The following is a 25344-nucleotide window of genomic DNA, read 5'->3' on the forward strand; positions in this document are numbered from 1 at the left end:
TTTTTCAATTATTTGGTGAATCAAATTTCCATCCCAGTATTATACAAAACAGGACGTTATTTTGAATTTATAGAGCAGAAAATGCACAAAAAATGTAAAACGATTCTGTTGCTTTGGTCTGTAACGTGCAATATTGAGGAAAGTGGGAGGGGATGCCACATTGCACTCAGGCTGCTCTCTAGTTGGCTGCAGGCCGATCGATTGGAGCACCTCTACTTTCATCCATAAAATTTAACAACAGTCATAATTTAGATAAATTAAATTACCACAGTCGATACCCTTGGTCACATGATCCACGTAGACGTGCACTGAAATCATGTCCTACTGGACTTGCGACTGCTCGGTTGACCCCCAGTTATCCTGGCACACGCTTTGTTTTATCAAGTTATCATGCCTTCAATGTAAGTTGTCTCCCTAGTACATAAAGCCAATTCAGAAAAATCAAGCCAAACTCGTACCGTAATTTGATCACTTTTGTAGCTATATTAACAGCGACAGTGTTAAGAGTGTGAGCACCTTAAATGGAAATGAGTGAGCTCGAGCTGCAACTGCACATCAAGGTGGGTACCACGACATGTTACGTTGTAGTCCCGTGTAACGTTCTTTGTGAATATGGGCTGCCACAATTCAGCCGGTTTAAGGTTTAAGAGGACTGAGTCATTTAAAATGAAACTCAGTGGGAACTCTTTTTCCCATATTCCCCCTTTTAAATTTGAGCACCTGGCCCTGATCTCTGCATGCCCCTGGTGCTTAGTGTGTCTGCTCGGTGAACATTCATCATTGCTGCGCATTCGTCATCTCCTCTCATTGACAGTCTTTTCACGAGCAGCACTTCATAGAGCCGCGCGATCCCTCTCGTTGAATTCTGCCGCTCTGTGGTCGGTTTGATTGCCTTTTGGTAGCCTGTTGTGCATGTTGACGTGCGGGGTTGTGTTGTATGACGGTACCGAGGCGCTGATGGCTTGTGGTTATTAGGAATAGGGAAGTAGTGAAGAGAGATGAGGAGGAATTTAGCTCCATGAATTTCACATTTAGTCTTCACACTGGCTGCCAGTGATTTATGCAGTCATGTTCTTAAACACCGCGCAGTCACTTGGCAGTCTATTATAAATGAGTCAATTTACACCATGCGCAGTTGAAGGTCTGCATCAAGGTTTCCCAAACTTTTCGAGGCGAGATTGGACATTTAGTTTCAGGAGACAAATTTACTAAAATATGCACAAACCGTTGTGCAAATACAGTCGAACGGTAGTTCGTTGTAACACTTTCCGATAAAATGGCCGCCAAGTAGTAAGTATAATGCAGCATGAGCATTTATAGAGGTAAAAACATGAACATGTAAAACAGCATAAACATGCCAATTAAAAATTTGTGTAGATGAAAAAAAATAATGACATGAAACAAACACTTTGGCGTTCCTACTTCATGTCTGGAAACAAAGTCAGCAAATGTTACTCGCCATAGGCAACTGCCAGTGCCGCCGACTAGCAAACTATCATCAATTCACGTAGTCTCGGCGATCAGGCGCGTTGCTAAGCAACGGAGGGGAATCCCGCGCTGTACAATTTGCTCATAAGCAAGGTCGCGGCGGCAGTTCGCTTTCCACAGTTCGTTGTGACGAAGGCCTTTTCACTATTTTGTGAGAAAAATCTGGTCATTGTAATGAAGTTTACGTTGTCGTAATCAAAATTGGCAAATGGAAAATGAATTACTTGAAATTGGGACTTAGAAATGTGAATGTTATAGCCGCGGAAATGTAAACATGGTACGTTGAAATGAGGTTCGACTGTACTAGAATTAATTTCGTAAGTGTAATTTTTCAGCAGACCTCCAGCTTTTTACCTTTTCATATTTTTTACCCATTGGTCAGTAGTCTGCTGCCTTCCACTCCACCCCACAATGGCGCAAACGGCATCTTCCGCCATCTTCCACGGACAACTTTCAAGTTGGGATATCAATGACCACTCATTGATATACCAAGTCGAATACCTGAATGCTGGCTAATGTAGCAAATCTTGGGTTTTTCTCAGGGTTCATAAAAGGTTGCAAAGATGTTTTCCCACTAAACACAGCACCTTGAACCAATATGTTTCGAGTTTCCAGACAACACAGTTTGTAGATTATATACAGTTTCACGATTAATCATATAGGTTAACAAAGTAACGTTGACAACCTGGTTTTGCTCATAAAATAGTAACTTGTGTGCAACATATATGCAGTTTTAACTGTCATTGAGGACATTGCCCATGCATTAAAAAAAATATACAGTATATATATATAACAATAGTTTGTGACCCCTGTAATTTCTGAAAAAGGCGACAACAGCCCAGGCTGGTGGGAGTTATTTGACGCCAGCTATTTGAATTATTACACTACCACTGGCGTATGAATCAATCTCAAATGATGCACTAGATGTGAAGTCTGTGCTGTTTTTTTGTTTGTTTTTGCTGTGATCCATTACCATGTCCTGAACACACCGTAAATCACAAAAGATGTCCAACCATTCTTCCATGAAAAATTGTGTGGCCTGAACCAGCTTAATTAATAATTCACATAAGCATGTAAGCACAATGTATTATGCAGGTTACAAAATGAATAAATGAAATTATCTATGGAAATAGTGTGCTCTTTGTGAAAGATTTCACAGAATACGACAGTAATTATTGGTAAAACAGCACCAATGTAATTATGCTTTTGAGCGAGTGCATCAACATCAACGAAGAAGTTATAGTTCACGATGATATCGGTTTAACTTGTTTATGATCAGGATGACATCAACATTATTTGTCTTGTTTCACATTCAAAACCCATTAAATTATTTCCCTTCACCATTAATCAATACCATAATAGCTTGCTCAATGCTCGTTCAGTCAATTTCCGGTTTCTTCATGAAGGCACATTAATTGCTGCTGTACCTCAGGAGCAAATGAGGGAGAGGAAGGTTTCTAGCTATGGAAGTGACTCACCTGACCACCGGGTGGGGTTGTTCGTCCAGCTATCATCCACCAGGTGAAAGGCCAATCAGGGATATTTTAGAATTGATGCCTACAAAAAAAATGGAAACACATTGTCAGAAAAAAGGTCAACTTTAATTTTTTTTTAAGGCAATCCCACACCTGTTTGCGGCAATGTCTTTTGATCTCAAGATGCCAATTTTGCCCATCCATCAAACAAATACCTCCCTCAACACTCATGAATATGAATGTCATGTTTTTTTGTTTCTTTGTTGTTGTTTTTTTGTGTTGTTTTTTGCAGGATGGCAACGATAAGGACAGCCTCTCAGGAATGATCCTTTAATGATGGCAACTCTTACCATCTGCTGTTCAAAAACAAGTTGAGGACGTCCCCAAAAAAACAACACATGACTCTGATTAATATCACATTTATGAAGATTAGCTGTGATTAACGAACACTGACGCAAGATTATCATGTCAAGGTTTCCTGTTTCATATTCAGATTTTGTGCTGTTCCAGCCTCAGAAGGGTGGGGAAAAAAAACCCTCGCCAAAGTGACTAATCATAATAATGTCCCGGGTAGACTTTATTCAATGCATTAAAATTGATAGCCCCCCAGGGGGGAATGGGTTACTGCTCATAAAGTAGAACCAGTCTGACAATGATATCGGATAGTGTTCCAGGTGCATTGAAGGCAGCCACATCATAATTCAGACATAAAATAGTCAAAAAAGGCATGGGCAACTGAGCAATAATATACTCAACGCATTATTTAAGTCAGTGGTCCCCGACCGCCAGGCCGCGGACCGGTACCGGTCCTTGGGTCATTTGGTACCGGGCCGTATAGAAAGAAAAAAGAACTTACATTATTCCGTTTTATTTATTTCGGAATCTGAAAGATCTTTTATTTTGAAAAATTACCTCCGTTACATCCGTCGACAGTTGGTCACTCTTGACGCAGGTGAAGGCGCGCTTCTCGGTCACGTGATAGGTTACCGCTAAACTGAAACCCAGGAGCTAGCAAAATGAATATAAAACAAATGTCTTTGGGAAGGGGAAAAGGCCCAGCCAGGAGACAGAAGAGAAGCCTATGACTTTCAAGAAAAAGGCTACATTTAATAGTATCAGGAGTCCTACTTAAAATACGGATTTATCTCAATAGGAGATTCCCACGCATCAAGCCCACTCTGCATAATATGCAGCATTGGTGAGTCGTATTTTTCATGCACTTTGTATTTGCGGTGTATCTTATTTTGAAGGCACGCTAAAACATTACCATAGCAGCCAGAGAGCGTTGCGGCCAGACAGGACGTTCCCCGTGTCATGATTCATGTCAATTATGTTACAAAAATACCACAGTTTTCATGCAGGTCATACCATATTATCTTGTTGTATTTATCCATCACACCTTAAAGGCCGGTCCCTGAAAATATTGTCTGACATGAAAACGGTCTGTGGGGCAAAAAAGGTTGGGAACCCCTGATTTAAGTGACACGTGAATCTGGGGCAAAACCCCCCAAAAAAAAGCGTGCTCAGAAACTACAATACCGTATGTACACACACATTTTTCTGATGCTCAAATAAGCTTTACTATAGTGCAGAGTTTGTTGCTTTCAAAATGATGAGTGTCACAAAAGTATGTCCAAGCGACATTTTTTGGGTCAATATTTCTTTTCATTGGACAACGCTAAAGAGATGACACTTGGCGACAATGTAGTCCAGCTTGTATAACGGTACATTTTCAGGCTTTTCAAAAACACACAGCCATTAATGTCAAAACTGCAGGCAACAAAAGTGAAAAAAAAAAAAAAAAAAAACGCTTCGTGAAACTGTCCAAAGCTGAAACATTTTCGCTTGCGAGAACACCTCAGATTGCAGCGGAATGCCATTTCTTCTGTTTTGCCCCCATGAAAAGACCCATAAATTATTTACATAAATGTGAGCAGTGGACGCACTTTTGTGGGGAAATTGTAAATGGTAAGTAAGGCACTATGAAACGTCAGAAACTGCAGTGAATGAAGGACAATATTTTCAATATATTTACAAGACCGGTACTTGTTGTTATGCGCACTTGTGAATAGACAGCCAGTTTGCAAACTCCTTTGTCTCCTTATTTTCGACTTTCCACCCTCTTATTCTTTTTGTGAGGCGCTAAACCGTTAGCACTAATAGAGTGTTTGAACCGTGATCAGTTATTTAGCGCAGAACATCGGCGCCGTTTGTCTATGATGCTCATAAAATCAAGGGCTTCAAAGAATATGTCCCAGAAATGCTAGATGGAACGGTAAAATGAAGTAAGTGAATATAGAGAAAGGAAAAATGGGACAGGGTATTTGAATGTTGATTCTCGATGTGTGCTACTTGGATGAACGAATGACTTACAAAACTGCATGTGTTTGTTTACATACAAAGTGCAGCTTGCAGACAGTGCGAGAGGCTTCATGCAAGCCCTCATACTGGTTATTGGGGATTTCAGTCACCTTCCTGGCTTATTGACAAACAACTTCACTCATCACTTCCATAAAATTCTGGACCGCCTGTAAAAAGGTTTCTTTTTACTGCCTATGGAAAAGGATGATTCAATGTGTGCAAGCACACATGTCCACATGTACAAAAGGAATGTAATCAGGCCAGGAATGAGTCCACAATCGGCCAGTGACTATAATGACAGCCACACGGCAGGGCCAAATGTATGAAATAATGTGTGAAGAATAAATGTTGAAATAAATTTCAAATGGCATGTGTGTGCATGTGTGTGTGTGTGCGCACGCCAGCTGCTGTTTCATGGCAGATTAAAGCCTCCTGTGGTCAATTTGCTCTCCCTAATGTCAGGTCCCCTCCAACAACTGGAATGACTGGTAGCCTAGCAACCGTGGCCACAGCTAAGGGAAGCGCAACCATGCATACAAAATCCACACTGCTTAGGTGTGTTTATATGCATTTTTATTCCAAATGTAAATCGACCAAGGCCACGGTGAATTCATCTAAATGTGCGTGAGCACGAGACAGAGAGAGAGAGAGAGTCTATCTGTATGTTTAGTCAGGAAAAAAAAGTCACATGCATTCTATTCCCATTTTCCCTTAAGTTCTTTTTTTAACGACACCATCTTGCATACTCAGAAACAATGAATCCCTCAACAGCTTTTGTCTCCAGCTTCACTATCTTTAGTTAACTATTTCTTGAATAAAATGTTTAAGCTGTCCTTTAGGTCATTAATTTTCATTTGCGCGATCTTCCATCCGGAAATGTACTTAAACTGGACACTTTTAGCAATGCCCACCCTGGAACCGATGTCACACCCAGCTGTTGCTGACTGGCAAGCTCGAGACGCTGGAGTGCTTCACCCCACCTTGGTCCTATCTACTGCACTGACGAGGAGCTACTATGCGTGTCAAATTTGAACAAATCAATGCGTGAAAAAAATCTGTGGCCGGGACTTGGAGTACGTTGCAAAATCAGTAAGGAATGAAACAAGTTTACTCCTTTTTTGAACATGCTATTAATATATAGATATTCAAAGCTATGCTGCATTTTTACATCTAGCTAGCTAGCTTAACCAATTGTTATCAAAAGAGCAGAAAGAGCGTGTGCCTGCGATTGTGCTTACACTTTGGTGAAGCAAAAAAACCAAAACAAAAACCACTCGATTGAGAGAGCCATGCGCCAGCACGAGCAGCAGCAGTAGCAGCAGATTACATTAGCAAGGCATGAGGCAGCCAGAAGGTCAGTGAATCACATAGCCATTCAATACAAGTCAGATGACACTAGCTGAGGCGTCTGAGCTGACTGCTGAAAAGCTCTCGTGGCACTTACAGTGGACGCCGCTCGCTCGCTCCCTCGGCCACGTATTCAAACCTCAGCATGCTCTGTGTGTCGATGTGCGAAGCGGCACGCGGTGTGAAAATGTTTTGCTGAGCTGGGAAGTTCCTCACACTACCCAGACAAAGTTGCGAGTTGAGAATTTGCATTTAGGGTAGTTGCGACCGTGTTCCATCAGCTCCAGCAAATGGCACTGTTGGGGGGGAGGGGGGGGGGGTTGTTCTGTTGAAATTCTTTTGTTTTATATTGGTAGGTTGCAGTTTCCCGTTTTTGTCTAAGTCAGTCAGTTTTTGACAAGATTTGTGATTAAAACCATATACCGTGATCATAAAGGGCAGAAGTAAGCCGCTGTAGTGGATGTAGCGGTCCCAAGTGATGGAAAGATCAGAAAGAAGGAACAACATAGGACATATCAGTCCAGAAAAGCGCAGTGCTGGGAACAGCAAGATACTGCGCAGAACCCTCAACTCAACTCAACTGTATTTATAGAGCACTTTCAAACAGCCATCGCTGCACACAAAAACCCTCAAGCTTCCTGGCCTCTGGTAGAGGACCCGAGCTGAATGGGGGATGGACACCACCCGAGGGGTGAGACGAGGATTTGTTTATTTATATATAAATGTGTGTGTGTATATGAATATATAAATACATTTGTAAATCTGTGTATGTGTGTGTATGTACATTACATGGACATTATAAATATGTATGGGTGTAAAATTCTGTAACTAAATTTGTCGCGTCATAACCAGTAATAAGAAGCTGATTCAAAACAAAAGTTGAGCGGTTGTCGCGCATATTTAGTCAATAACATGTACACACAATTGTATGTCCACACGTATATTTGATCACTTATTTTTTGACATTTCAGGGGAAGCCGAGCTCCCTTTGCAGTCTGAGAGCAATCACTGGTTGAAAGGGTTTTTTGTGTCGTAATAATTTAAAGTCCAGATTAAAAAAAAATTGCACTAATGTCAGACTGTTCATAAAATAACCTAACCAGGTCACAGCAACTTATTTGTCCATCTCCACAATAACCATATTACTTTTTACAGATGATACACACACCGGGTCCGGTTGAGTGGTAACTAGAATTCTTTAAAAAACATTTTTTTTCAAAAGGGTCGAAAAGGTCAATATGTGAGGCGTTCAGGCCAACGTGTCTGAACTCAGGTCATCTTGCCACTTTTCAGAGGACTTTTATTCCAAAATGCAGCATCGGATCCGGACCGGGCTGGTTCAGTTGAGTAGCCGAAGTGCTGTAGCGTCTCCCGGACCTAGTGTCGCCAAGGGATAACTTGGATTCAATTTTTAAAAAATTTTTCAAAACAGGCGAAAAGGTCAACATGTCGGAACCCAGGTCATATTTTCAGTTTTCAGAGGCCTGCTATTCCAAATGTAACATCGGATCCGGCTGGATAGCCTGTGTGGTGTAATGTCGCCCAAACATGGTCTGGTTGAGGGATAACTAAGATTCTTTTTTAAAAAACGTTTTTAAAATGGGCGAATAGATCAACATGTTTAGGTCAACTTGTCAGAAACCAGTTTTCAGAGGCCTTTTATTTGAAAATGCAACATCAGATCTGTATCAGGCTCGACCGGTTGGATCTCTGGGGTGCTGTAGTGTCCTCTAGACTTGCTCCGGTTGAGGGATAACTAGGATTCTTTCTTTAAGGATGTTCTAAAAATGGGCGAAAAGATCAATATGTTAGAATGCAGGTCAACTTGTCAGAATTCAGGTCAACATGTCACTTTTCATAGGCCTTTTATTTTAAAATGCAACATTGGATACGGATGCCTGGCTGGATAGCCGGGATGCTGTAGTGTTGTACAGACCTGGTCCGGTTGAGCGATAACTAGGATTCATTCTTTTAGGATGTTCCAAAAATGGGCGAAAAGATCAACATGTTCGAATGCAGGTCATGACAGAACGCAGGTCATCTTGTCACATTTCAAAGGCCGACATCAGATCAGAATGAGGGTGGTCTGGTTGGATACCTGGGGTGCTCTAGTGCCCTACAGCCCTGGTTTGATTGAGGGATAACTAAAATTCAGTTTTAATAATCTTTTGAAATAAGAAGAGGAGGTCAAAATGTCATATTTGAGAGGCATTGTAATTTGTAATGGAACATTAGGTCTGAATGCCAGATCTAATGTTCGACGTAAAATCCGCTGTGACGTATGCCGCATTAATCTCGTGAGAAATAAAATTAATCACGTTAAAATTCATTTAAATTAATGCCGATAATAACGCGCTAAACTGACAGTTCTAATATGTATAGTGTATATATATATATATATATATATATATATATATGTATTTTTTTTTTTTTTACTGCGAGAAACCAATACTGTCAGATCATATCATCCATCTTCGAGTGCAATGCTGCAAAAGCTACACTTTGTCTGTCAAGGGGAGCCGTCAGCATTGGAAGTCAAACGTTGGTGCCAAGTGTAACACAAACAAACCTGCCGTGTTTTTCCTTCATGAGAAAAAACAAAAACAAAAAACAGCACAATACCATAGCCTCCGCCAATGCGGAAAATGCATAAAAGTGTCTCTTACGTTGACATTTTGTTCCACGAGCCTGCCACCTTCCATGGGTACAGATGAGTTGGAAAAATCCGCTGTAGCCAACAGTGCAGCCCACTTGCACTTGCTGCCCGTTGAGGTATGTGGCCTCCAAATTGGTTGTGTCAAAATTGGAATCGTACAGGTGACCGTTCATAAAATCTTCAAGTGTGCACTCTGCAAGTCAAAAGTACAACAATCCATTTCTCAGTCGCCGGGTGCTTCCACCGACGCGACAATGATCCGACCGCCACTGCGACCGATACATTTGTACGCCGCTTTCATCTTACCTTGACATTTCACCAAGGTCAAAGTATGCATCCACAATAAGAGGACACAGCTTTGCGCTATCATCTTCATTTTGCCCTCTTCTCTCACAACCGCCGCTCGCAACTAAAAATGGAGGCCGCACGACATCGGTATATTGTCCGTAGAACGTTTCAGCTGCGGATTACACTGTTAAAAAAAGTGTGTGTGAGGGGGTGGTGGGTGTATTGCACAATATATTTGCGCAAGTCTCGCGTTGTGTCCCGTCTCACAGTAGGGGAAGAATGTGGAGCCACACACTCCTACACAAACACACGTTGCACACACAGGCTGGTCCCAGATCACCTTCAACGCCACATTTTAAGCGTACACCTCAAACGGCCGAGCACATTTGCAAATGTCACGAATGTCAGAATGTATGAAATGACGTGACGTCAATGGAGTAGCTCCGTCACACCGCCATCAACTTTGCGCGAGCGAAGTAGTTGGCCATACACGCTGGCGATTTGCGCCATTTTGCAATGGGAAGGGTTTTTTTTTTTTGCTTATTTTTCTTTGTTTTGCTTTCTCGGTAATCATTCGCAGAGATCAATAGCGCAAACCAAATAGGCACCGCTATTCTCACCAAAGTTCAGCATTCAATCGGTTGCTCATGAACACATTGAAAGAAGGTAGTTTGCCCGTGTGGGCAAATGGATGATGACTGCGCCATATATTTTTATTATTAAAAAAAAAAAAAAGTACAAAGTTTGGAATGTTGGACGAGGTGCACCTCAGATTTGACTCTTGAAAGGCCACCAAGGTACTTAAATGACGAAGGGTCTGTCTCAACAGGACATTTTTGGTACATCCTGTTTTGACTGGATGTGTCACTGAATAAACCAATCGAGCTAAGTGAACTTTTCCAGATGACATTTTCATTCCAAATCAGCCTTTGTCTGTTCCCCCCCACCCCCTCTTGCATATCATCATTGTCGTCGTCAGCTGTACCACGGTCATGTATTTTGTAATATTTATGGACGTCAGGTTAAGTTGAGCAACTGGTGCAAATTTTTTCCTGAAACTTCACGTCATACCTATATATTACAACATATGGGAAAATCCATATTGCGCAAACTTTTAAAACTTAAAAACAAATGCCCGACAAAAAAAAAAAGGAAAGCTATTTTTTCCCCAAATCAGTGTCAAAAATGCAATTAAGGACACATGCAGACATCTTAGTTTAAAATTTGCTGTTGACCAGAGTGACCAGGTGTCCTGTCAACATGGAGCGACAAAGCTACGTGACCCCCCCACCAAAAAAGGTTTTAAAATGATTGTATAGTGGTAGAAACCACTACTGCGATTGACCCTCAAACATTTATTGTCATTACTTTCGTAACGCACTGAAGCCACACACTTGTGTGCTGTGCTGGTTGAAATCAGACAACGGGATCTCAGGAGTGTCAAAGAGGAAAAGAGAAGTTTGACATTCAGCCTTCAGTACACTGGAAGGGGTGCGTTGGAGCGCCCGCATTGATCCGTTGACTGACATCAACAAGCAATGACAACTCACAAATACGGTGCAATGAATCATTTCAACAGCGATAAGATCACAAGGAAAATACCGGAAAAAAATCTATTTTTCTTGCAAAGCACTTTGGGTTCGCCCCCCCCCCCCAAAAAAAGTATTCCAGTAGTTTTACAACATGATCCAATATGACTTCAACATTTATGGATTCCCGGTTGGATTGAAAACAAACGTGTTGATCACTTGTGAGCAAATGCAGAAGCACTCCAGGAAGCTTTGCATTTTTAGCAAAGTCTTCAAAAGTATTTGTCCAACGAAAAAAAAATCTGCACAATCACAGCACAAGATGGCGACTTGAACTCCACTTGGAAGCACGGACAAATCCGTTGACACCATACAACATCACTATTTGCACATCACACTGCAGTTTAAAATTTTCTCTCTTTTTTTCTTCTTTTATTCTCACTTTTTTCTTTCTCCCTTTTTTCTCTTTTTATTCTCTCGTTTTTTTCTCTCTTTTTTCCTCTCGCTTTTTTTCTCTTTTTATTCTTTTGCTTTTTTCCCCCTTTCTCTCTTTTTTATTATTTATTCTCTCGATGGCGCACCTGTGAGGTGAAGTCGTGCTGTTGCAGCTGCCGCCCTTCCCTCAGGTCCCAGCAGCGCACTGTGTTGTCCAGTCCACCCGTCCACAGCTTGGTGCCGTCGTTGGAAATGTCGATGCAGCTCGCTCCGTCCGTGTGGCCCTGGAACTGTCTGTGGCAACAACAAACACATTCAATACGGGCAAAAAATAAGCGCGACACATTCTGGGCCTCTGTCAGCTTCCAACAATGGACGAGAGCTTCATCGGCATTATAATGTTATACTTACTTTATTTAATATACACACGCTCAGTTCACATTAAAATAAATTTAGATACTTAAGAGCAGACTGTTTAATTAATTAACCTTTCAGCGACATGCATTCTCTAGTCCAGACTTTTGACACACCCACTGTGCGTGACATGGAAATTTGAGCGCAACCAACAAAAAGACATGATGCGTTGAAGTCTGACTCTTGGTTTATGTTTGACAGACCAGCGAGGTCCACAAGTACCCACGCTGTGAAATTACAACCATTTCGGCAACCACGCCCCTCCGCAAGGCGTCGGCACCGCACACCCGCGAAAACTACGCAGGACGGTCTGCATGGAAAAACATGGCACAGGAGCAAAAGATGTTCGACAAAAGTGTTTTGTAGTTATTTCGACTCATGCTTTCTACTTCCATACTTTATTGTTTTCTATCGATTCTTTGCTTTCATTTAGTTTGTTAAATGTATGTTGACTGTTCACCTCAAAGTGCTGTTGTCCCTCATCATCTACTAAAGCTAAAAGTGAAAATAAAATGGCACCTGACTAGGTAGTAAAAGCGAGTACAATGGAACACACTGTTGCCCATAAAATTGGAATCATTTCGTTTCAACCTATTGGATTCCATTGGTGTATTTTTCCTGATGTAGCCTATCTAAGTGGCCGGCGCTCCGCCGAAAGACACCGCTGCAAATCAGGTTATATAAAAGCAACATTTTCCCTCAGTACAAAGCACATCCTGTTTTAGCATGAAAGGAAAAAGAACCTCCGCGTACTGGAGGTTTGGTGCGCTTTCTAAAAATCAATTACCACTACGCATGCTAAAGTGCCATGTGGCGAACGAAGCAAAAATTCAGAGTGTCTGTTATGTCTTTCACAGATCACATTGACTTAGATATGCTCTCTCTACTTTTAATGGGCAGCACTTACAGTAGATGAGTAGTTTGGCACTCTTAGCCCATTATACTGTTAGTGGACACACAGTGCACACCACGTGGGTCAAAGATTTTAGTGTGCTCCATCGGTGAAGTGCACTACTCGGTTGAATTCTAATTAACCTGCCGGGGAAGGAGTGGACAAGTTGGGACTCTTCCAATGGAGCGCCATAAGCGCTAATGGCAACATTTGTCATTAGCAGGAATCATACCACAACGTGGCCATTCATACTAGCCTCATAAATATTGATTGAATGGTTGAACATGCAGTACGAAAAAAAATAAGGAAATGAAAAATCGACAATATAAAAGATCCTATACTGAAACACCAGTTCGGGGTTGAACGACGACAGGTTTGTCGTCGGCCATCATGTGATGAAAGTCGAGTCAGATTGATGGCATCGTTCATATTTTTTCAACACAGGACAGCGGCTTTCGACCTTTTTAGCGCCACGAAGCTTCGGGTATATTTTGACAGAGCAGCGGAGAAACAAATAAAAACAAATGATTAAAAATACAACTCATCACTACGCTGAATGTGGTCGTCGTTGGCCCAAAAATTCAGCTGTTCTCTTTCACGCTGTTTCTATTTCACATGTGATTTTATTTTATTCAAGGATAGACCTCTCATTTGGAGTGAAATATTTCCCAGACACTTGGAGCATACACCAGCTATGTGCTGTACCGCAACAAGTATTACACCACCAAGTGTGGTGGTGTTGGCACATGTGATATGAATAACGTCCTCGTTATCATGCAGTTGCTGTGCATGCATTATCGGGCATCACATCATGGCTCCGAAGACAGAGCTTCATTTTGTGCCGCTGCCCTCCTTTGGCGCCGTCAGTCCCCGTGCGAGCAACGATTGGAGTAGACAAAGCTAGCGAGGCTAACTGTTGTTCTCATCCACAACAAGCCCATTTTTGGACCCTCTGACCGGGGTGATAAGAGCTTGGTATGTAGTATTTGTTGAGTGCAATTGAAATAAAAGAGTATTGTCTCATAAAGTAAACTGCAATTCCCAAACGACCTTTCTTCTTCTGTATGGCCGAACAGTAATACTGAAAAAAAAAAAACATGCAAAAGAAACCCTGAAAGTTCACGAATGAAATTTGACAAAGACTAAAACGAAATTTATTTATTTATTTTTTTGCTGTTAGTTTTAGTTCCTTTTATAAACATCAAATGTATTTTCAGGTATATTTTGTTTTGTTAAAAGCAGCCTTCATGAACAACAATGTTTTTTCTATTTTAGTTTGAGTTATTTCGCAGATGACTATTTTGCCCGGGACTTGGCTGGACATTTTGCCGCGTCATAGAGCGTACGGTGTGGGTCCAAAGTCGTCGGTAAATTGGCCGAGTGAAAGATGAGATGCCAAAAACACGATCACCGAATAGTCGACTCGTCAACTAATCGGTTCAACCACAACTGCCAGTCCGAAAGCGAGCAGGAAAAAAATCTAAACTTATTTTGATTCTTTCTTCCATGACCTACAGGGATGGCAATGGCTAGTGATGAAAAAAGCGGAAAGGGGCATGGCCTGGACGGGGCGACCAATCACAACAAGTAAGACATCATACACGTCCAATCGCAGGGCTGTTTACAATCGGAAGATGGAACGACTGATCGAGAGAGCTCGTGAAAACTCGACGATAAGGTACCTGACCCCCCCTAAAATTTTCTCAACGGATTTAGACGATTCACAAAAATGATCAATTTAAGAAATAAAACGGCGGATTTCCGCAAATCCGCGGAAAATTGCCATCCCTGGACCTAACATAAATTATCCATAAATAAGTATGATCTGAAATGCATAAAAATGAATCATTTAACATACGGTAACATACCCAAAAATACGATTTAGCTTTGCACATCAAATTAAAATTGGAATCCGACGCTTATGAGGGTGCAACGTTAAGCCAAGAAATCCCCATCCGATTTCTATCCACACTGTTGCAATGAATCTCTTCGAAAAGCACAGGTAGTGATCACGCTACAGCACATGGACGGCCTCACGGTTACTCACTACCTATATCTGGTGCGTGAATAGATGCCGTGACAGGCAGGCCGAGATCTATTTTTCAGGAGAAGATTGAACTATTTATGAGATGACAGGCTGCTCACACGAGACTGCTTACATCTGTGTGTGCCGAATCCTTCGCAGCAAGTCCTTCTATATGATCTCATACTATGAGGTGAAAGGGCTGCATTATTTAAAACCGGCGGCTGTCTCCAAGTGGAGGGAACGTGACAACAGGAATCAATGCAAAATTCAAACCCAAAAGATGCACACGCACAATTGCATTTGGTTTGTTAGATTCTACAACTAAACTTTTCTCATTACTCGCATGGTTTCTCCAGGTACTCGCATGTCAAAAAAAAGATAAACACGCATGTTATACACAATTCAAAGCAGTAAATGAACCTTAATGTGAATGTGACCGTAAATGGTTGTTTGTTTTCTCCTAAGTCACCTGGGATAGGTTCCAGCTCACCTGGAACCCTAATGAGGACAAACACTAAAGAAGATGGATGGATGGGATGCTTCCACCTTAATGGGAAAAAGTTGGGGAAGGACCTTCTCTGTTCCCAAATGCACAACGCGAGGCCAAAAAACAGGCATGCCTGGATAAGTTTGGTGTTGAAGAACTTGAGAGTCCTGACATCAAGCTGGTCAAACACTGACAACAACATTTTTCTGCATAAATAAAAATTAACTAAAAATCCTTCCAGACACACCAAAAAAAAAAAAAAAACATTGTGAAAAACCTAGCAGGAGAGTGAAAGCTGCTTTGTCAATTTTCTGTTTATGTCCATTTTAAAGTGGATAAAAAAACCACAAAGGTTTACACCTGTAAAGTACTTTCCTGTCTAATGTATCTGTAGAATATACAAGTTTAACTTGAACTTTCCGATGATATTCAAATTCATTGAACCGTACCTGTATATGCGAGTTTGTGCTTGAACAGCGTGGGGGGCGGGGGGGAGTACACAGTGCTAATCACTCCAAAGAGTCCACGTGTCACACAATAGGCTCCTCCGAAGCACTGCAACCTAACTTGTTCATCAGAGTCTCTGAGAACTTCCAAACAAGAGGCAATTTGGAACCGACACAATTCCGCCAACAGACACGTCCAAGGGGCGGCCTTTGTGCGATAGTTAAGTTTGCGAGTGTGAGTCAGTGCGTCTGCTGATAGCAGCATGTGGCAGACGTTGCCATTGAGTGTGAGTGAGTGTGTGCGTGTGCATGTGCGTGCGCGTGTGTCTGGCGTGGCGCAGCGTTGCTGGAAAATGGAGCAAGGACGCTAGAAGCTGTTGGAAGGAGATGATTGGCTTCGGAACACGGTGGCCCCGTGGTGACAGATGGTTGGGTGGCGGACTTGCCGAGCTGAAATCATCCACACACACACACACGTACAATATTTGGCTTTGTCGTTGCTCGCGTGCACACAACAACACGTGCATACTCTGGAAGACCTGAAAAATGTCCACACTCGCTCAGACAACATCTTTGGCCAAGACTAGCTTTGTTGTTTTCATGACCTCTTTCACAGCAGTCATCTGAACACAGTTAAACGGTAAATAGTAGTACCAGATTCAAAGGGCCAAGGGCCAGTGCATGGGCCAAAGAATTGTATATGATTGTTAAGTGGAATTGAGAACTAATAATTCATGTCGTCAAAGAAATTGAAACTAAATAGAGTGAGCAGTGGAGAATATGAACTGCGGCCTCCATCAGTTGAAATGGTCTTATCATGTGTGCTGAGCCAACACACACACACACACACACACACACACACACACACACACACACACACACACACACACACACACACACACACACGGGCTCTGCTTGTGCAAGTTGTAGCAAGCAGCCCCTGCACACACTAACTGGTGAGATCCAACCTGCTCTTCCTCATACCCTTTCTTGACTTTACTGGCCGCTTACAACAAGCTGATTTCAGGAAGATAAGAAATAGCGCTGAAGGCATGTCGAGGCACTGCTGATTCACTCTCAATTCACGGGACATTCCCGCGATGACAACTCTTGCCGGTAACATTATTTATTCTGTTCAATATGGCAAAGGCCCTAAAAACTAAAATTCGGAATTCAGAGCGCGAATTAAACTTGCGAGTCTAGTTTCGCGAAACAAGACCAGCTATGAGAAATTGAACGACATGCAAGCTATTGTACACGTCCTACAGTCAGCATGATTCTGCACGATACGACATTGGAAGAAAAGGAAGACGGTCATTTCGGCCTTGGAGGAAGTATGTCTTGCACTGAGAAACAATCTAGTTACACATCATCATTAAAGCACTGCTAAAACAGTACGGGGTCAATCAATCACGATCACAACATGCACATTCAAGCGCAAACAAAGAAATAGCATGCAACCACGACACACTCGAAGCAGTGCCAGTGTTTGGCAGTGACTGTAGGGGGGGCTTGCTGCGCATCTCCCTGAGCAAACAGCAGGGGGGCTGGAGGGGGCTGTGCTGCTTCCACCAGCCCACAACAGCACCTCTCACTGTCACAGTCACCATTATCACAGCCATCAGCGTCCAAGCGACAAATAGCACCAGTGCGCTTGACACGGAGGCGCGCGCCAAAAGCAAACATGTGCAAGCCGAGGCGGCGAAAGGGAGGGAAAATGTCATCGCGAGCAGAGAGAATACATTTCTTTTGGGGAACAATACAAGCAGGATTGATTACATCTCACTTTGGCCACTTAAGGTCCAAGCAGTGACTTTGCACTAACATACCCCCCTATAAAGAAGATTTATGTTTTACTTAAGTGCTTTGCCAAATGAGTTTTGCAGTAAATATACTTTATGCCTTTGTTGTGCTGACTGCATTTTCTTTTTCTTCTACGGCAGTGAGAGTTGTGCCCACTTTGTATCACTGTATCAAATATCAGACAGGGTTTTCTATACCAGCATTCATCTGTCTTTTTTTGGGGGGGTGGGGGGGGGGGGGTTAGGGATCAGTTTTACATATCACAATATTTTGAAGGACGGTCATAGAAACAAACGCCACCAATATATATATATATATATATATATATACACACACACACACGGATAGTATATGTTATTTCCGACAGTCCTTACCTGACATGGTGAATTCCTTCCACTTTGCCAGATTATTCCGAGAGAATTAAATTCTACTCAGGAGGCCCTTTGTGCCAGTGGAAGTGAGCAGGTGACACAAATGGGCCTAATAAGCTGTGGATCCTGTTCAGGAAGTTGTCAGAGTGCTCCCCTGGGAAGTTTCCACGTTCCAATGCGACATTTCCAGCGTTCTCAACTGACACTGTTCTTGCTTAGGGGCAACAATCTGTTGTCTGTTGCCCATGCCGCGACGCATTTCATGCCATCATTAGTGGGAATGAGCAATAACACTAGCCTGGACCAAAATGTGAAAACTACAAATTGACAGATTTTTAAACAACACAGCCTATGGCTGGTTGGAAGAATGGAATATTTACCTCTATTATTTTAAGCAACATGTTTGCAGGACCGTTTTGTCATTGAGTCAATGTATAGAGGAGTATCTTCATATATTTTAATTTTCATAGAAAGATCCAATGCCCAACTGCACAAAATAATCACCCCCCCAAGATGGCGCCCAAGTAGACAGCCGTTGGCAAGTGCTCTTCAAGAGCCTTGCTTTTTTATGTTGTTTTTTGTTTTGCAACATGTGTTGTTGTCATGTCGTGTGGACCTGATGTGGATTGTTTCAGCATTTTTCTGGCCACGACATTTGTCAAAGCAGGAGAATCTGTGCTTGGTGGTTGCACATTCTCGGCAGCACGCGTGTACCAGCATCGATTTTGATTGGGAGGAATGTCGGTGCTGGACAGTCCCAGGGCCTCTTGTATAAAAATTCCCGGTCAAAAATGGCACAAAACTGTTGAACAGCAAACCGACATTAAATGCAAAAACTCATTTTATGCACGTTTTCCCCAAAATCAACTGAAAATTGTAATCTTATACGACCCTCTGTTTTCTTACATATCATTCAAATCTCTAAATGAAGAGCAAGCTCACTCACCTGAGCGGACTGTGCCAGCATAGAGCAGGAAAGTTGGTCCTTGATGTGTGCTCCTCTGTAACATGCTTCCGAAATTAAGCCACGCGTTTGAAACACTATTAAGCGTTGAGCATATCTATGCTATTGGAGGACACAAATGTACTACACTGTTGGGAGGGGAAAAGAAATCACGGTCGTTGCTGGACTTTTGTCGTGTTGGCCACGGCATGCTCTTCTTCACAATTGCAGCCTCGGCGTTGGAGGCACTGGAGAGGGAGCTCTGCCATCTTATGGTTAGCACCGGTATTACACGTTTCAATGACAAGATAAGATAAGAAAACATTTATTAGTCTCGCAATGGAGAAATTCCCAATTCACAGCAGTTATGAAAGGAGATCAGCAATTAGCAACAATATATATATATTTTTCAGAAATTAATCAGGAGTGGGCTGTCAGTTTTCCATCAATGGTTTGAAGAAACGACAAGATGAAGACTCTCTGCAAGCTCTCCAAATACAATGCAAAACATTCTTGCTTCAAGCTGTTCAAATGTCCCTTCCAGTTGATGTCTTTGTATAATACTGGCAGTAATACAGACCCATATAACGAAAAAGAATTAAACATTGTACAAACAAGTATATAAAAAATAAAAATAGCAGGACCACAATGGTTCAATCAAACCACAACATTTCTTCTCATCATCTGCTCCTAATGGAAAAACCTAAGAAATGAGCAGTCACTTTAAAATCATAAGAAACCTTTACAAAACTGCTACTTTCACACACCACACACGTGGAGGAGCAACACATACAGACAGATTACACAACAACACTTCGAGGCATATACAGTATTTTCTCTGCTCTCTTATTACACTGAAGAGGCGTCCTCGTCCGAATTTCTTCCATTCAACCTCAGCACTGTCTGGAATGTTGCGACACAACATGGGACTGCGCTGAAGACACACGAGTAAAAGTTTCCTGGATATCTCGGTTCTGTGAAAAAATGATTGGAAAACAATTGCTTGAAAATCCGCCAAATAGGAAGCATGCGAACAATAAACCACAATATTCACTGTATGTGAAAATTGTTTTGGTTGTGCTACTTGGCACTGTACACAGTGTGTGCTCTTGAGAGGCACCATGTTCTTATTTGCATGTGCAAAAAAGTTGCAGCTGAGACGAATGCAACTATTTTGTGCGTCATGCAACGGGAAAGATGCAAGCGAGCCGGTGCAGCAGATGGCGTGTAAATAATGTATACGCTCTCACCGGAGCGCCCGAGTCTGTCTGGTTTTGGGTTTGATGCACCAGCCTGGACTCCCACACACTGTGACCCTGTAATTGTAAAGGACCAAAGCGTTGTCTTCACGTGAGCCAAGAACAAGATGATCCAAGGTCAACTACATGCTAAACTTATTCTTACCTGTTTCCAACTTGCCAGAGTGGTGCCATTTTGCACACAGGCAATAACAGTGATTCATTCTTTGCCAGTGTTGTCTTTACATGACAACACCTGCTGATGAATTCCTGTCTGTTCCAGAGGGACTGCCTACTGCAGAATCGAGCAAATCGCTGTTGCAGAACAGCACTCCTGCTGCCTGAAGCTGCCTGGGATTCAATATCTTTCCACAAGGGCACTTCATCTGGCCATGTTCTTGTCATTTCCGGGGCCTGCTCTTGTCTTTTCACAATCCCCACAAAGCAAAAAACCCATACTCGAGCTCATAGCAGTGCACTGATACTTTGAGTTTTATGAGATAGCTCAGCTTCAGAAAACAGGTGAGGCATGAATGGTCGTTAACTGAGCCCCAAGCACCTGTGATGTCATTTTCAGTTAACAGAAAGTGGCAAAATGGCCGCCGCCTGAGATAGTGAAAACATGGATTTTGCTGCTTAACTCATATTCCACAAACACAATATTAATCAGAACAAATTAAAAAACGGGTTCGACAGAAATAAATTGTCACTTAACCTGAAAAAATCGAAGTTAATTGTTTTTGGCACAAGACCAATCAAACACCAAGCTAAAATTATGGTAAACTCAATTGAGATAGAAAGAGCGTATGAAACCAAGTTTCTCGGATTAGTAATAGACTCAAAACTATGTTGGAAGCCACATATCGATAAAGTAAAAAGAAAAATAGCCAAAACCGTAGGGATCCTCTACAAAACCAAGCAAGTGCTAAATAAGAGATCTTTGTACACATTATACACTTCATTATTATTACCATATATGACCTACTGTGTGGAAATATGGGGAAATGCCTGCAAAACAAACACACTCCCTATTCTAAAACTACAAAAAAAAGCTATTCGAATTATTAATAGATCAAAATATACGGAACCCACAAATCCACTATTTATCAAATACGATGAGATTTTATGACCTGGTTGACTTTAAAATCGCCCAATTAATGTACAAAGCACACAATAACCTGCTCTGCCAAAACATTCAGAAGTTTTTCGAAATTCGAGAAAGCAGCTATGATTTAAGAGGTACCAACTTATTCAAAAAACTCAAAACAAGAACAAACATCAAGCAAAGAAGTGTATCTATCAAAGGTGTTAATCTGTGGAATAATCTCGAAACGGACCTGAAAATGAGTAAATCGCTTGCTGAGTTCAAAAACAAATTCAAAAAAATAGTACAAACAACCTACATCAATCAGAGTTAAAATGATCAATTCAAAACATTAAATATAATGATAAATCAGAACTAAGTTGATAAATAGAGAAAGGTATTGAAATATCCATTATGAATACAAGAGAAAATTGACACAAGAGTGCCAGGGTGTGGAAGTATATAATCCCGATACAAACCAAAAGTTGTAAAAATATCACGGTTAAGGGTAAAGTATGAGCCTTAATGGAGACTTCTTTCTTCTTACTTTTTTCTTTTCTGATTGATATAAAAATGATTTATTAGATATAATCACATAACGGGGTAGGACTAGATACGTTTTTTACTTCTTCCTACTCCCTTGAACATAATAACTGTTGAATGAAGATTGATTTCTTTCTTTTTACTTTTTTTATCTACCTTATTTTCTGTCAAATTATTACTGTATATATGTTTTATGTTCAATAAACAAACAAACAACAACAACAAACAACAAGAACGCCTTGTTTAAACTGGTGGAAATTCAGATGACAAAGTACTGTAAACAATGTAGGGGTCTACTTTAATTAATCAATCAATCAATCAATAAATATAAAACATGCCTGTGTAAGTTGAACGTCATGCTAACTAAAGAAAGTGAAGCTATAAAGAGCAGCTTGTCATGAATCCGAGAAAATGCCCGAAATGTGGCCTCAAAGGCTAATAAAACAATCAGTGTGATCACTGCATGTGTGTGTGTGTGTGCGTGCGTGTGTGTTCCTGAAGAGAAGGAAACGAGGGCCTCGTCGTCGCGCGCACCTTTTAATAAATAGCCCGCATTGAAGTTATGAGTCTTTAGATTCAGTAAAGCAGACAAAAGGGGTGAAAAGAGGCACGTCGTTAACGTCAGCGCATACCAAGGGGAGCTGGAGGGCAACAATGGCTCCCCCGCTGTAGATTTGACTAGGGAAGATTTGCCAAAGACAAGTAGCTCCTTATGATATAATACGCTTCCGACTGTGCCGCCTCTCGCTTGTCATTTGGCTGAGCTGTCTTTTGCATCTCGGCGCGGCAGGATGCTGACATTCACACCACGGAGCGGGTGTGATGCGCTCTCACCAAAGCAGATGAAAAGTGGTTTATATAGAAGCTGAGAGTCGGTATCATATGGTTGCAGCAGGTGACGGAACAAGGCGAGCATCCCCCCTGTCGGAGCATGTTTTATTTTGGCCTCCTCATTTACATGCTGTGCGTTGTGAATCGCTAATTATGGAACAAGCTGCCAGCATAAAACCTATTTTTTTTTGGTAGACATTTAGTAGGGTTGTTCTTTAGCACTTTGTCGTTATTAGGGTCGGGGGTGAGCTAGGACCTATCCCAGCTGTGAGTGTAGGCCAGAACGATTTTACAAAATAATCCAATCATGATTTTTGTTTTATCCCTCAACATTGCGATTTTTCTTCCGATGTCTTTTTTTAAACAAAAACAACAGCAATTAATTAACCTGCATTGCAAGAAACACCATCAGATTTATTTGACATCAATTTTTTTTTTTAACATACGTTTTTAGTTTGTAAACAAAGATTACATGTTTACACTAGATAGAAAACTATAAGCCCTGCTTGGGCCATGGTCAAATGGAAACTACAAACTCACAGCCAGCTCTATTTGCATCACAAGGTGAAAAGCATAACCAGTTGGTATGCTAGGTTCCTTTTGTTGTTGTTGTTGCTTGTTAGATTCTTTAGGGTCTGAGAATTGCGTCAAACTGTTGAGACAGCGATCTCGGCGGGACCACATTGTAGGGCTTCTGAGGAGTTCTAAGAATCCCAGGGAAAACTGGCTAAGGTCACTTTTGCTAACGAATTAAGATTATACAAGGAGCTAGCGTGAGCTGAAGCTCATGAGCTAGCTTGAGTTAGCGACTAGTATACAAGTATTGGCCAATTTATGTTAAAATGCTTGTAATATCAGTTAAAATAAAAAATGTAGGTGCAGATTTTTGGACAAAATGAACAAAGAAACAAAATGTAGACACTTTATTTGCTTTAGTGGACCACATAATATGTGGTGGGCCAGATTTGGCCCTCTGGCCTTGAGTTTGACACCTATGCTTAGAGGTCTTTTCTTTTCTAGTTTGGTGTAATTACTGCTCGCCTGATATGACGACATCACAAATTGTCAAAAATTATTTGAAATTTCAAGCGTATTTTACACTAAAATTGTGGTCAAGAAAATTGGACCACTTTCGGTCGGTGCCATTGTTTCAGCAGAGTTAAAATGAGTCTTCCAAATGTTAATCTACTGAAGCCTTCAAAGCCTGAAGGAAGTGGACTCGCGTTGACTCTGCTTTGGAGTCGACCTTGATGAGAGTGTCAGGTCATTAGGTTTCTAACAAAGCGAGAGGGAAGACAAGAGTGTCTGGACATATCATTTTCGAACAGCCATCATTTCCTCCACAAGCTCTGTAATATTCTCCGGCGTGATTTAGTTTTTATAGGTGTCATTACGGGACATTACTGCCTTGCCTGTTCTCCTTAGAATACAGATTTTAAACCTCCTGGCATGATCGGCCTCTTCCCCTCTTTCTTTATGAAGCAGGAGAATGTGAAAAGAAAAAAAAGTCATGTTGATTAAAAATGTACTTAATACTTCGAGGCAAAAATGCAGACAAGGCATCTAGTGTATTGCCTTGACTAATCCTTAGCCTGGTTCCGACAAACCCATCCATCCATCCACTTTCTATAGCGCTTGTCCTCATTTGAGTCCCAACTGAGCTGCCCAACAGATTCATCCATCTGTACTCTTGCAATGAAGTAATTGGAATGTATTGCGACAGGAAACTTGTCCAGTCTGCTCAGCACAATATAGATTAAGTCAGAACAAAATGTGTTTTGCCTCTCTCTGCGGCGCCGTCATCCGAATTAATTTAAAACAAGGCAAGGGACATTATTTCCAAGTCCTACTTGTTTCTAAAAAGTAGTTAACTTCTTTTTGTACTTGCCAGTTAAAAGAACGCTTCACCACTTCCATACGTGCGACATTCCTCGTATCATAAAATTGGCTGCAACACTCTTGAATTATTTTTACACTTGTATAAACATACAAATTATTTCATGTGACTTTAGGAAGACACGTGAATGCTGACAGGATGGTGGATTGTTACGTGGCTTATTTACTAGATCACCGCATAGCATAGTGAACCCCAGATACGGTGCAATAATGTTGTCAAAGTGTTTCTGAGTTGTACAGGAATGTCATCAGACTGATTTGATGCTCATTTTCTTTTTAACTTTTTACATAAAACGTCCAATATTTCAAACGGGTTGCAAAGATAACATGTGTTTGATGTTATATTTTTAAGGAAATAATTAAATACGTTATATTTTTAACCAGTACCTTGACTTAAGAGTTTATTTTATTCTATGAGCAAGTACTCATAAAGAAAATATATTTTCCCCATTGAAATGTATTGAAAAACCATTAATCCGTTCAGACCCCTGAAAACTAGATCAATTTTTAAAAAATTTAATAAAGGGAAAAAAAATCTCTCCATATAATTTAAAACATAACACACCTCAGAAAAGAGAACAATACTATTGTAGTCCAAACAATAGAATAATAATAAATAAAACAAGATGAACGTCACAACAGCTGTAGGGTCATAGTCTGTTTTCCTGACCAGTGTAAATCATGCGCCGAGGAGTTTGACCCAATGTTGGTAATTTTGCAGACGAAGGTCGGCGGATCAGCGAGAGGGAGAGCTGCGTCGCTGTGGGAGCAATCACAGGCTACTTCAATCA

At 41.4% G+C, this 25344-nt stretch overlaps 2 long non-coding RNA genes across 2 annotated transcripts in view; both read right to left on the minus strand.

Annotated features, from left to right (window-relative positions):
- Positions 1-19156, minus strand: part of LOC147202374 (uncharacterized) — a 64866-nt gene extending 45710 nt beyond the window's left edge. The window contains exons 1-3 of the long non-coding RNA XR_015101490.1: positions 18965-19156; positions 11726-11873; positions 2967-3045 (exon numbers count right to left, since the gene is read on the minus strand). This is a non-coding gene — a long non-coding RNA (uncharacterized LOC147202374). The remainder of the gene's footprint in view (positions 1-2966; positions 3046-11725; positions 11874-18964) is intronic.
- On the minus strand, positions 8313-9825 carry LOC147202376 (uncharacterized). The gene is made up of 3 exons (XR_015101400.1): positions 9634-9825; positions 9338-9520; positions 8313-8452 (listed from the first exon to the last, which is right to left on the minus strand). It is a non-coding gene; the product is annotated as an uncharacterized LOC147202376 (long non-coding RNA).
- Positions 19157-25344: the final 6188 nt, after the last annotated feature.

This window comes from Hippocampus guttulatus, chromosome 7 (assembly GCF_054856545.1).
Source record: "Hippocampus guttulatus isolate MCC_2025c chromosome 7, RoL_Hgut_1.0, whole genome shotgun sequence".
In the NCBI taxonomy this organism is placed as follows: domain Eukaryota; kingdom Metazoa; phylum Chordata; class Actinopteri; order Syngnathiformes; family Syngnathidae; genus Hippocampus; species Hippocampus guttulatus.